This window comes from Ochotona curzoniae, unplaced genomic scaffold (assembly GCF_017591425.1).
Source record: "Ochotona curzoniae isolate NIBS_2020 unplaced genomic scaffold, NIBS_Ocur_1.0 contig_2210, whole genome shotgun sequence".
Classification (NCBI taxonomy): Eukaryota; Metazoa; Chordata; class Mammalia; order Lagomorpha; family Ochotonidae; genus Ochotona; species Ochotona curzoniae.
In genome coordinates, this window is record NW_024465369.1 from 40,537,531 (window position 1) to 40,550,440 (window position 12,910).

The following is a 12,910-nucleotide window of genomic DNA, read 5'->3' on the forward strand; positions in this document are numbered from 1 at the left end:
GTGAAATAATAACAGGGCGCCTGGGCCACTCCCCCGCTAAGGGCCGGTGTGAGAGAGCCACACAGGAGCAGGGGCTCTGAACACCCACACACCACGAGTGGTGGATTCACTGCACAAGAGCCACGCCTGGAAAGTGCCTCACCCACAGTCCCGTGTGTGGGAGACGCACCAGGTGGGCTCTGAAAAACCTTGCAGTCCCTGACACGGAGAACGCAGGGAGAAAGCACATAAAACCTTCTAAGTCCTGTGGATTCCCGTGCAGGGGGCACACCCAGAGAGCGCCTCCATCCCTCCACGCCCTGGGGTGTCACACCTGTTGAAGAGGTGCCCAGAGTGTGCCTGGAATCCACTGGGCCCCCAAGGTGGTGCTCTTCAGCCCCGGGCCCTGAGAACGCACCAACGGTGCCTTGAAAATTACCACGCCCGGCAACACCACGCCTGCAGGCTCCAATCTCTACAGGAAAGCACCTGACAGCCCCTCAACACACGGGTTCATTTGCCCCACCAGAATACACCAACGCAATGGGAAAAACCACCAGAAAGAGCTGTGCTCCAGATGAAAGAGCCAGCACCCCACCAAACATGGGCCAAAAGCCATTATCAATATCGGCGATGCGAGATGAAGACATGGACGTGTTACCAGCAAAGGAATTGATGAAAATAATGCTAAAATTTCTCAGAGACGTGGACACAAAGCTGGAAGACTACCAGAACCGCATAATCACCGAAATACAACAAATCAAAACCAAACTGGATGCCCAAGAGAATAAGATTGAAAGCCTCATCAACAGAATAAATGCGGCAGAGGAAAGGATCTCTGAAACAGAAGACACACAAAATGAAAGTGCCCAGCGAATTAAACAGCTGGAGACAAACCTCAGCAAAACTAATAAAATGATGCAAGAGATGAAGGATTACCTTAGAAAACTGAATATTCGGATCATCGGCCTCCCTGAGGGAGTAGAAAGAGAATCTGGGATGCAAGCAGTGCTTGATGAAATTATACAGGAAAACTTCCAAAACACTTGGAACACGAATCCACCCCGCATACAGGATGGACAGAGAACTCCCAACAGACATGATCCAAAGAGATCCTCACCCAGACACACGGTGCTCAGGTTCTACTCCAATGAAGACAAAGAAGGAATCCTGAGACAAGCACGAAGTAGAGAAAAGATCACATACAGGGGAAAACCCATCAGAATCACTGCTGACTTCTCCGAAGAGACCCTACAAGCAAGGAGAGAATGGACAAAGATCTTCCAAGTCCTGAAACAAAACAACTGTCAACCAAAAATAATCTACCCAGCAAAGATCTCATTTGTATATGAGAACGAAATCAGATACTTCAATAGCAAAGAAAAACTAGAAGAATATGTCTACACAAAACCAGCTCTGCAAAGTCTCCTTAGAAATGCACTAGTCCCGGACAAAAAGGAGGCAAATCACAAACAAAGCTGGCAAATAAGAAGGTCTCCAAACTAAAAGCTGCACAAACAAGACAACTACATTGGCAACAACACACACACAACACAATCACATGGCAGGGCAAAATTGCAAACTCTCAATTTTAACTCTCAACACAAATGGTCTAAATTCACCAATCAAAAGACAGAGATTAATAGAATGGATCATCAAACAAGACCCAACCATCTGTTGCCTACAAGAAACGCATCTAACCAGAAAGGATGCAAAGAAACTGAAAGTGAAGGGATGGAAAAAGATATTTCACGCCAATAGACGAGAAAAAAAAGCTGGGGTAGCTATCCTAATTTCAGATGAAATAGATTTCATTCTAACTAATATCAAAAGAGACAGGGAAGGCCATTTTATACTGGTGAAAGGAATGATCCATCAAGAAGCAATCACCATCATTAATGTTTATGCACCGAATCTTAATGCACCTAGTTACGTAAAGCAATTACTTACAGACTTAAAGGAAGACATAGACACCCGCACAATTCTTGTAGGCGATCTCAACACACCTCTAACAACAATGGACCGGTCCACGAAACAAAAACTCAACAAAGAAACAACAGAGCTCACACAAACAATAGAACAACTAGACTTAGTAGACATATATAGAACTTTTTATCCTAAGGCCACAGACTATACATTCTTCTCAGCGGTGCATGGCACCTTCTCCAGAATCGATCACATGATAGGACATAAAGCGAATCTAAACAACTTCCAAAACATTAGTATCATACCATGTACCCTCTCAGACCACCATGGGATGAAACTGGAAATCAACAACTCAAAACTCCCCAGGAAGTATAGGCACTCTTGGAAATTGAACAATATGCTATTAAACGAACAATGGGTCAGAGAAGAAATTAAAGATGAGATCAAAAAATTCATGGAAACCAACGAAAACTCTGATACAACATTCCAAAACTTGTGGGACACCGCCAAAGCAGTGCTAAGAGGTAGATTCATTGCAATCGGAGCGCATGTCAAGGCCCAAGAAAGACGCCAAATACAGGAACTAACCACACACCTCCAGGATCTGGAAAAACAGCAGCAGAAGAGTCCCACGCACAATAGGAAACAAGAAATCATCAAAACAAGGGAGGAGATAAACCAAATAGAAATCAAAAAAACTATACATAAAATCAACAAATCAAAAAGTTGGTTTTTTGAGAAAATAAACAAAATAGACACTCCACTGGCCCGATTGACCAAAAAAAAACAAGAGAAAGTGAGAATCAATAGCATTAAAGATGAAAAAGGCAACATAACAACAGACACTGCAATCATTAAGAAAATAATTAGAAATTACTACAAAGAACTGTACTCCCACAAATTTGAGGACCACCAAGAAATAGAAAAGTTCCTGGACTCCCACCACTTACCAAAACTCAGTCCGGAGGCAACTGCAGAATTAAATAAACCCATAACCGAGGTAGAGATTGAAACAGTCATCAAGGATCTCCCAACGAAAAAAAGCCCAGGCCCAGACGGCTTCACTACAGAATTCTACAAAACATTCCGAACAGAACTAACCCCAATCCTCTACAAGCTCTTCAAAACAATAGAGGAGGAAGCAACCCTCCCAAACTCATTCTATGAAGCCAACATCACCTTAATCCCAAAACCGGACAGAGAACCATCAGAGAAGGAAAACTACAGACCTATCTCTCTGATGAACATTGATGCTAAAATTCTCAACAAAATCCTAGCCAATAGAATTCAAAAAATCATCAGACAGATCATTCATCCGGATCAAGTAGGATTCATCCCTGGAATGCAGGGATGGTTCAACATTCGGAAATCCATAAATGTTATAAACCATATCCAAAAACTGCAAAACAAGAACCACATAATAGTTTCAATAGATGCAGAAAAAGCTTTCGACAAAATCCAACACCTCTTCATGCTAAAAACTCTAGCCAAAGTAGGCATAGATGGGAAAATCCACAACATAATTAAAGCAATTTATGAAAAACCCAACGCCAGTATCATACTGAATGGAGAAAAGCTAGAACCCTTCCCACTGAGATCTGGAACAAGACAAGGGTGCCCGCTATCACCACTGCTATTCAACATAGTCCTAGAGGTACTTGCAGAGGCCATAAGACAAGAAAAAGAAATCAAAGGCATACGTATAGGAAACGAAGAAGTCAAGCTTTCACTATATGCAGATGACATAATCCTATACATAGAAAAACCAGGAGAATCAATACAGAAACTGCTAGAACTTATACGAGAGTTTGGCAGAGTGGCGGGGTACAAAATTAACGAACGAAAATCAACAGCCATAGTGTACGCAAATAACACCAAGATGGAAGAAGATCTAACCAACAGGATACCATTCAAAATAGCAGAGAGAAGTATGAAGTATTTGGGAATAAATCTAACCAAAAGCGTAGGAGACCTATTCGAAGAAAACTACAAACTATTTAAAAAGGAAATTGAACAAGACCTCAAAAGATGGAATAACATCCCGTGCTCCTGGATAGGCAAAATCAATATCATTAAAATGTCTATACTACCACAAGCAATATACATTTTCAACGCAATTCCAGTCAAATTGCCCAAAACATTCTTCACGGAACTGGATACAATGATTCAAAAGTTCATCTGGAAACACAAAAAACCACGAATAGCTAGAACCATCCTGAAAAATAAGAGATTAGCAGGGGGAATCACAATCCCGGACCTCTGGACATACTATAGAGCAGTGGTTATCAAAACAGCCTGGTACTGGCACAAAGACAGAAAAGAAGATCAATGGAATAGAATAGAAGCACCAAAAGGGAACCCACACAAATACAGCCAATTAATCTTTGACAAAAAGACCAATGATAGCTCAAGCAAGTGGGAAGGCCTCTTTAGTAAATGTTGTTGGGACAACTGGCTGATAGCCTGTAGAAACAAAAGGATAGACCCACATCTATCACCATACACTAAGATCCAATCTACATGGATAAAAGACCTAAACCTACATCCAGAAACCTTCAAACTCTTGCAAGAAAATGTAGGAAATACACTGCAAGACCTAGGAGTAGGTTCCGACTTTCTAAGAAGGACACCAAAAGCAATAGCAGTTGAGAACAGAATAAACAAATGGGACCTCATCAAACTAAGAAGCTTCTGTACAGCAAGGGAAACAATCAACAAAGTAAAAAAGCAACCCACAGAGTGGGAGAAGATCTTTGCACACGATATAGGCGATAGGGGGCTAATTTCCAGGATATACAAAGAACTTCAAAACAACCAAAAAACCAAAACAAACAAGCCACTCAAGAAATGGGCAAGGGAAATGGGCAAACATTTCACAAAGGAGCAAGTCCAAATGGCAAACAAACATATGAAAAAATGTTCCAGCTCCCTAGCAATAAGGGAAATCCAAATTAAAACATCGATGAGGTACCACCTAACACCAGTAAGATTGGCCCACATAAACAAGAACACCAACGACGCTTGCTGGCGAGGATGCGGGGAAAAGGGAACCCTACTCCACTGCTGGTGGAGCTGCAAATTGGTACAGCCTTTATGGAAATCAGTCTGGAGAACACTCAAACAACTCGGAATCTGCATGCCATATGACCCAGCAATAGCACTCCTAGGAATATATCCAAAACACCTGTTTTACGACAAACCAACATGCATCCCCATGTTCATTGCAGCACAATCAGTAATTGCAAAAACATGGAAGCAACCGAAATGCCCATCAATAGAAGATTGGATAAGAAAGCTTTGGTTCATCTACTCCATGGAATACTACTCAGCTGTTAAAAAAAACAAAATGCAGTTCTTTGTGGCTAAATGGGCACAACTGGAAACTATAATGCTAAGGGAAATGAGTGAATCCCAAAAGATTAGATACCACATGTTCGCCTTGATTTAACCTGTAATTTATTGTTTGGTTGTTTGTTATTTTTTGAACGTGTCATTGATGCTGTCTCAACCCAGATGTTTCGAAGAATGGAACTTGCATTATTTTTAACATATTGTTTACCCAATACTATGTCAATTAATTCCATAATGTTGTATATTGATACTGAGGCCTTGTTGGGGCTTTTAACCGACCGGATCTTTACTCTGTTAGACCTATCTTCAGACCATAGAAGGTCTCCCCAGGAGGCCACTGAACTTATCTGGACAATAAGACGCTGAACTTTATGCTAGGCATGTGATTGCAAGCAATGAATCTCAACTGAACTTGAACTATGGTTATGCAGCAAGGTGGAGGAATCCACCATGGGGGGAGGGGTATGGGGAGGGGTGGGGGGAATCCCCAGCGCCTATAAAACTGTACTACACAATACAGTGTAAGCAACAATAAAAAAAAAAAAAAAAGTTAATATCAAATGTTGGTCTCATTCTTGGTTCTTTTGATCATTGACTCTTCTGTCTATACTGACATGAGTTTCTAGAGCTACTTCCGATGTGTATCCTATGCTTCAGCTCCTCCCGGCCAGGGCTCACTCATCGCTTTTGTCTGCATTATTGAGTGAAGAGGAGACTACTGATGTGAAACAGGAGCTTGCTCTCCTTGTGCTCGATGACTTAGTATGACATTTAGGAAACTGACTTTTTCTCATATATGTGTTCCACGGGAGTGGGTAAATTAAGATTTAATTTTACAAATAATTCTATGTAACAAATACATTCCCACTCACATGTATTATCCATATAATGAAATGCTTTAAAACAGTTCACAGTGTTTTAGATACTTTGATCCAGTTCAACTTCGTAACAGTCTCTGGGTCACCAGTCTTGATCTCAATCTTGGCATGAAACCCAAAAGTCAATGGCAGTCTTGGTTTTTAAACAAGCACAGCTCTTGGCTTCTCCCCACCCCTCCTTTCCAGTAGCCACAGTGCCCAACGTTCAGCTCCCCAAATGTGATTTCCTGCTCAGGAAACTTGAACTTGCTTTTCCCAATACATTCTTTCCCCCTGATTTGGATAACTGACTCCTTCTCTGTCTTTATCTTTCAACTCTAATGCCTTTGCCTGACCCCTTCCCAGCTAAAGTGGCAGCCTCTAATTGCACTCAATCACATGACTTTGCTTACTTACCACATAGAACTTACCACAGTATACGGTCCAGTGAATTGCTAGCCTGTGCCCCAACATGAACTAGAGAATAGGTTCCTTGTCTGCCTCATTCATTGCTGTGCCTCACTTCTGTACTCCCAACATGAATCACTTCTCAGTCTTTTGGCTGAGATCAAGCGTACTCCCAACACTGTCTGGCCCACACCTGCCCTCTAATTTCCTAATTTTTTTCTAAACACTTGTGTCAGGAGTTGAATTGGAGTTCAACTGAACTCCAGAACAGGCTCTTAAATTCTTTGCTTCACTAACATTTCAGTTAAAGCAAGGGACAGTAAATGTGGGATAAAAATGGCATTAATAGTAAAGATTTCTTTGAGAAAATGAAAAGGATTTGGATACAGAAAGAAATTTAAGGAAGGACATTTCAGATCATGTGAACATCCAACACTGGAAATAAGCTGGATTTATGAGACAAATGATCAGGAAAGCTTAATTATAGGCTTAATTATAATAGTAATGGAATTTATATTCAATAGTCACAACATAGGCTGTTGGTGGGAGCTTTTAATTCAGTCCTATTTTCTCCCAGTTTCAGTGGCAAATTTTTTTAGTTTCTTTTCAAGCTGATAAATGACATTTCCACAATTAAGTGTGTATCAAGGGCAAAGCTACCATGATCGGGAATCTTCCTTTTTGTGCATGTTGGCTTTGAGCTAGGCTGTGGTATTTTACGTGTATGGTGCCTGCTAGAAAGAACCTTGGAACCTGCAAGGGCTGGGGGAGAGAGAGTGACCAGGGAAAGACTTAAGTACAGCATCTTTTGTTTGCAAGGTAGAAGATTCAGCCACTATTTGGATTTCCCACAGCCCCATATCAGAGTATCAATTCAATTCGCAGCTACTGCTTCCATTGAAGCTTCCGCTTAAGGCCCTCAAGGAGACAGTGGATGATGATTTTAGTGGTTGGGCCCTTCCACCCAAGTGGAAGACCTGGATGATGGGTTCCTGGCTCTTGTACTCGGCATTGCCCAGTTTTGGCTGGTGCAGGCATTTATAGTGTGGGACTACAGATATCTCAAGCTTTCTCACTGTCTTCCTATTGTTCTGGCTCTCACGTAGAGGAAAATAAGCCAAAATAAACATAAGCCCACATGTAGCTTTTGGCCTTTCAAAAAATGTTTTCACTTTTAAAAATATTTTTAACATTGATAAGTAGTCTCTAAAATGCTCCACTGTATACATATTTTTTCTTCTTCTCCTCCCCCCCAAGATGTCATTTTTATTTGTTAGGGAAACCTATTTTATTTGTTAGATAGGAAAACCTAATTAATGTACAAAAAGTATTTTTCACTTCACCCAGATGCCTAGGAAGGCATACGTAACCATTCAACTCATGACACATACGTGAAGCTGAGGTCAACTTATAAACTAAAAATCCCACTTGGAAATAAAGAAGTGTTACTTTAGAATTAAAATTGCATTGGGCCTGGTGCGGTAGCCTAGCGGCTAAAGTTCTCACCTTGCACGTGCCAGGATGCCATATAGGTGCTGGTTCTAATCCCATCTGCCCTGCTTCCCATCCAGCCCCTTGCTTGTGGTCTGGGAAGAGAGTTGAGGATGGCCCAAAGTCTCGGGACCCTGTACCCACACGGGAGACCTGGAAATAAGCTCCTGGCTCCTGGCTTTAGATTAGACCAGCTCTAGCCATTGCAGCCTCTTGGAGTGAATCATCGAACAGAAGATCTGTCTCTCCTCCCCTCCGTATATCTGACTTTCCAATAAAAATAAATCTTAAAAAAATTAATTACATTGAGGAAAAAATGCTTTTCCAAACCTTAAAAAAAAAAGAAAAGCCTGAAATGTTGATTGAAGCTAGAAAGTTACCAGCCAATAAATGTTATATGTAGGGATTATTTTTTTCCAATTCATGCAAGTCTTTGCTTTTTCCAAATGCTTGTTTTGGTAATAGATTATGAAACACTATCTATTGATAGGTTCCATTCTGTAAAATAATTTTAAGTTAAATCTATCTAGACCTGGAGTCTTGGAACATATGAGGCTTTTGTGGTGAAATCGTGAATTTGTGTTAATTTGAGCTACAGTTATGTAATGTTTTAAACCTTTCTGCTTCTTCATATGTCATGTTTTATTGCCTTGTTTGAAATTATTTGTTCTATCAATAATAACTCCAGCTGTTTATAAGTTTTCTTCAGATACTAAACAAATTTCCTCAGTATAAAGCACCAATGAACTATTCCAGGTTCTTTGTCCCTAAGTTTATTCAGTAAAAAAGGGACTCCTAGATAAGTCATTATGTATGAAAAACTAAGCTTCATTCATTGTGTATATATGCATACAATTGGTGACTTCTGTTGACTTTAAAAGCCAGGCATGAGGATAATTTTGTAGTAAGATACAAAAAACAATAGTGATTTTATATTTCTCCCTAAATAACAGGAAATGTCTCCAAATATTTTTTTTTGGAGCAGGACATTTGGTACAGATAATGTTGCTATAGCAACTTTAGAACAAGGCTTAATTTGGGCAGTAGTGAGTGCACTCGTTTGAATTTCGTCATTCAGTCTAATCTAACATTAACATCTAGAGTTGCATTTACAAACACTGTAGCCAGCAGTGCCTATGTAGAATGCCCCTTTGACTCATAGCATGTATTAAGAAGTTATATAGTAGATCCAACAGTTTTAAGTAAAATCGGTGTTGCTCTGATTTTAGTCAAGAGGAAAGGCTTTCAAACCGAGTTTGATTTCAACAAATTTCCAAAAATATTTTGACATCAAAATACACTATGTCAGGCAGAAACAGAAGTAAAAAGCAAAATGGATGGAGGGAGGACAGAAGGGAAAATCATTGTATGCTTAGAATTGTGTCTACAAGCTGTATTAAATCTGTTAAAGTGTTTTGTTTTTATCTCCTAGTATTAACTCCTCGCAAGTGGTAGACATTTTATTGCCTTTGCCTCAAGACAGTTCAGCTTAGTTTGCTTGAGCTTAGTTCCACTGGACGTCATGCGCCTGCACAAGTCTTGCCATCATTGACACATACTTGGGATAGATTTACATAAGGACACCTGGGCTTTCCAGCAATGCAACTGCATGCTTAAATGTGCCCAGGTTTCACTGTGTTAAGGCTAAAATCTGTAGCTTGTGGTTGTAGGAAAGATTCAGTCTTCAAGTCAGGTATTGCCCTTGAGGAAATACACCCATTTATGTCCCCTGAAAATTTGTTTGCTGACTTTGTATGTTAAGATTTGCCTTAAACATTCTGCCTAATCTTCCTGTTTTGCAAACACAATCTTCTCTGTCTTCCAGAGGGTAGGCCCAGACTAGACTACTACTGCAAGGTGCTTATTTGTGTATCTGCCTCTCAATTAGAAAGTTCCATTAAGAATGCTTCAACATTGTCTTTTCCCTGAAAACCAAAACATCACCTGTTATAACAGGTGTTACAAACTCAAATGCATTTGAGCTGTGCATACCTATTGATGAACTTCCATGAACCACAATTAGTGTTTTGGGTGTGTCATTTTCTTTTTTGGTTGTTTGTTTGTGTCATTTTCCTTTGGGTCATTATAGCCTAAATACCTATTATTAATTGAGCTAACAGAACAGAGTATAAGAGTACCAGGCAATAAATGTCATCCATAAAATGACTAAAGCAAACTGTAAGAGCAGTAAGTTATGTAAGAGCTTAAAAGATAGTCAACAGGGGAGAACAGAGAAGGTTTTAAAGACAGGAAGTTACACTGTAAAAATGTAAGTATGATTGGAACTTGGAAGTAGCCAGGGCATGTGGAGTACTTTTTATGGTACGTTTTTCAGAAAAGAGCCAGAAACTAATGGAAGCAGCATAGTTGAGCTTGAACACAGTAAATATACAAGTTGGACATTGTCAAAGCTATGGAAGGAAGGGAGATCTCTTACATTCTAGAATAGTAGTTAAGATTTGACACCTTAAAAAAATGACTGAAACTTATATAGGAAAGTTTCAAATTGTAACCACAGAGTCTTGGCTCAAGATGAAGAATAAGGCTCTGATATTTACTATTAATTATCTTCAGACCAATATTAAAACAAGGCAAAATATGAAATACCAACTAAGTCTCTGATTCTTATCTCCCTATGAGCCTATATATGATGGGCATTTCACACACTCAGGAAAGCACTGGGATAGTATCTTGCAGAGAAACATAAATTTAATTGACACCTCATCTGCCATGAGCTACCAGGCTTGTAACTGCGACTTTTCAAGCTTTTCATTGATGTGAGAGAAACACCTAACACATACATACTTTTTATAAAAGTAAATTGAGTTAAGAAGAGATTTGAAGACCACACTTAGTGCAAAACAGAAAATAGCACAAGTAGTCACAAGTTTTATATATCTTTGCTATCCAAGAAAGCTTTCTGTAATAAAGAATAGGCTATTGACATATCTAAGCCAGTCATTACCCATACTTAAGAATTTTAAGCAAACAACTGAAGTGAAAGAAATGATTAAAAGGAAAGTATAGGGCCCGGCGCGGTGGCGCAAGTGGTTAAGTCCTCGCCTTGCACGCCCGGGATCCCATATGGGTGCCGGTTCTAATCCCGGCAGCCCCGCTTCCCTTCCAGCTCCCTGCCTGTGGCCTGGGAAAGCAGTCGAGGACGGCCCAGAGCTTTGGGACCCTGCACCCGCGTGGGAGACCCGGAAGAGGCTCCTGGCTTCGGATCGGCATAGTATCGGCCCGTTGCGGCTCACTTGGGGAGTGAATCATCGGACGGAAGATCTTCCTCTCTGTCTCTCCTCTCTGTATATCCGCCTTTCCAATAAAAAAATAATAAAAATAAATCTTTAAAAAAAAAAAAGGAAAGTATATACTTTCCTATATATATATCTATAAATTTAATAAGAAGTTATGGCATATAACTTTGCAAAAAAAAGACTAACTCTGAGGAGAAACATTAAACATTATTTGGGAGTCACGTATTACAGTAAGTGCAGATTGGATTTGAGAATAGTAAGGATCATGTGTGGAAATGACTATGGAATAAACAGATCCCTAATGGCTATCCCTGAAGTCAGCAATCTAGCAAACTTAAACTTTTATCTTAGATATAACATTTACTAGTTTTGAAGCATGACAGATATGGAAAAATACATAAAATCTGTTTCCTTTATGAGCAGCACCTGATTCTATTAAATTTAACAAATTTAAGTTCATTCATATGCTTAGGGGAAAAATAAGAGGGACTAACTTACAAATTATATGTATAATTTTATAATACATAGTTCCAGTATTCACTATAATTGCATACAATTAAGTGTTTTCTTCCACAGAAACTGGGAAGGACAGTCCTTATAAAAATGAAGCAGAACTTTTCCAGTGTTCAAATACAACTTTCTCTCAAAGGATCTGAAAATTCTGCCATTAGAAGCATAAGCTGCCACTAACATGCCCAAGAACAGCACCCTCTTGCACTGCTCTGAGCTTGAGGCTCATCATCAATAATATGCACACCTCGTCGTGCAGCTCCTGGTTGGCTGGAACCATTGTCTTTTGCCCTCCCATCATCCACCTGTGCTGTGTCTATCATCCTTTTACAAAGGTCAAACAGAGTTCCTCAATTCCTTTGTTCTGTTTGGCTGAAGTATGATAATGTTTCACTCCCACAGATTGTGTGTGTGATTCTGCTTCTTCAATGGAAACGTGTCTCTCCTTTTCCAAGTCTATTTTATTGCCAACTATATATAAACAGATTTCGTTTCCCAACATTTTCCGTAATTCTTTGATCCGGTTTTTTTCTTTTTTACCTTCTGAAAAGAATCTTCATCCCTAATATCATAAACTAAAATAGCTCCTTTGAATCTCTGTAGTAAATTGGTCCCAATGCATGGGCTCTCTTGACTTGCTGTATCCCATATGGCAAGATTTACTCTTTTCCCACCAATAGTTAACTTATTTTAAAAAGATGCCTGCATAGTGGTGATATGCTTGTTCTTGAACTTGTTCTCTCAGTAGCGCAGCACCAGCGACGTCTTTCCCATGCAGGCTTCCGCCAGCAGCACCACATTGAACCCGTAGGCTCAGCTGCTACCTGCCACTGCCATCCAGCCGCTGCCCTGCTGGGGCCCTGGAAACAGTGCCTTGTCAACCTTCTCGTGCTCAACCCCCGAACCGTGCCACACCCTCCTCTCTCTCCTCACAGCAAGGCCTGGCGCAGCTGACAGGGAGCGCAAGAATGAGGGGCCCAAGCCACCACATCAGGCACTCCCTCTCCTCCTGCCCCAATCCTAAACTTCCCTATGATGGGAATAAAAAAACAAAGTCATGTGCCAAACTGATAAAATGATTCTTATCAAAAATGCCTAACCTATAGCTAACAATTTAAAAAGGCAGAGTTG

The 12,910-nt window shown here is 40.3% G+C and overlaps 1 pseudogene; it reads right to left on the reverse strand.

The window, feature by feature from the left end:
• Positions 1-11,955: 11,955 nt before the first annotated feature.
• LOC121150834 lies at positions 11,956-12,592 on the reverse strand (annotated as a pseudogene).
• Positions 12,593-12,910: the final 318 nt, after the last annotated feature.